The 1,514-nt window shown below is 41.9% G+C and overlaps 1 protein-coding gene across 1 annotated transcript in view; it reads right to left on the bottom strand.

The window, feature by feature from the left end:
• LOC106012051 (UPF0686 protein C11orf1 homolog) overlaps positions 1 to 1,421 on the bottom strand; it is a gene marked incomplete at its 3' end in the record, with an annotated part of 9,937 nt that extends 8,516 nt beyond the window's left edge. The window contains 1 exon segment of the mRNA XM_013083730.2: positions 1,199 to 1,421.
• Between the last annotated feature and the right edge of the window lie 93 nt (positions 1,422 to 1,514).

Here is a 1,514-nt window from a genome sequence, read left to right as displayed (position 1 = left end):
TCATCACTCTGCGCCCCTCGGGGACTCATGCATGCAGGTCTAGATTCATTTGTCAGTGCGATCACTTATCATTTCATTCCGTTCTACATCCCCGTCTTGTGTTTTCCATTTCATTTCAGTTGATGTCGTCATCACTTGAAACCCCGTTGAATCATTAAAAGTTCATTGATGTTATCCGACAAGTGATGAGTCATTCTTTACATCTAGAGCTAGATCTAGATTCTAGATCTAGTACTGGCGTTTCAAATAGCACAGGAGCTATTCAGAACGCAACGTTGCAAATAGCGCTTGCCTACAATAAATCGTCAGGTGTAAACCACAAAATTGTACAAAAAATTTGGACGATTGAACGATGGTTTGGACACTCGGTCGAGAAATAAAGCGCTGCTCAATATTTTTCATGCAATTACTGTCACACTTGAGGGAGACGCGGTGTGACGTAGATTCACTTTGAAATTTGCCGTCGCACAGAATTAAACTCAGAGCTAAAAATTTTTTAAATAATTATCGTAGGTAAAAACTGATTTCATATTCGGAATCAGCGTCTCAAAATAAGCACAGCTGTTCGCGAAGAACTTGATTTGGAGCGTTATTGTGTATATTTTACTATTTAGCAATTTTATTATTTAGTTGACTGTCAATGGTGAAGTGCATCAAGGTCACTCGGTGCGTTGCACGTCTGCAGTCAAGTCAAAGTCAAAGCTTCTCTTTCTCCACACAACACGGTACAGTATGGCCAACCCTTTCTAAAGATAAGACACTGTTCTGCTGTATCAGAATGTACAGGGGAAGGGGGAGGGGGGCTCTCGTGATCTAGAGGTACAGTGTTCGCCTTTCATTCATTCATTAGGCAGGTCCAGAGCTCAAAACCTTCACTAAAATCTAGAATCTATGCTTCCCAGGCAAATCGCTGTCTTCGCAATGAGACATGGTGAATGATGGTGGCTTCAATTTGTGACGAGGAATCTCCTCGACCTAAAGAAAACTGGACGATGGATTGGAACGTGTAAACAGACAACACAGTTCGATAAAACGGACAGTCCTCTCATACGATGAATTTGATACAATTTATCGTTGCGTGTAACAGGGGCTTTAGACTTTGCAGTCTAACCGTGTAGATTCTACAATCTAAGTCTAAGGCAAGGTAAGACGGTAAGAAGACAACCTAAAGTTTACAAAGCCACACAGAGTCACAAACCTTTGTCAGTTTCGTTCTGTCGATATTTTCTTATATCCGTCGATACAGCCACTTAAATTTACAAACTGGTTAAACAGAAAACAATGTGCCCAACACCAGGGCTGGAAATAAGTCAGTAGCCCAGCCTAGGTCGTCTCGTGGTGTTATGATTTCGCCGCAGCAGAAGTGACACGGCGGAAGTGAAGTTGGTCTCGGGTTGCTAAGCACTAAGCAGGCACCACTGAATTGATCACATGACTCTGAGATCATGTGACTTCTGTGCACTAAAAAGTTTCTTCAATATGTCAACCAAAAAGAAACAACTAGATCTAACCCC

This window comes from Aplysia californica, unplaced genomic scaffold, assembly GCF_000002075.1.
Source record: "Aplysia californica isolate F4 #8 unplaced genomic scaffold, AplCal3.0 scaffold00251, whole genome shotgun sequence".
In the NCBI taxonomy this organism is placed as follows: domain Eukaryota; kingdom Metazoa; phylum Mollusca; class Gastropoda; order Aplysiida; family Aplysiidae; genus Aplysia; species Aplysia californica.
The sequence above is the reverse complement of the archived record's forward strand: the minus strand, read 5'-3'. Positions and strand labels throughout refer to the sequence as shown.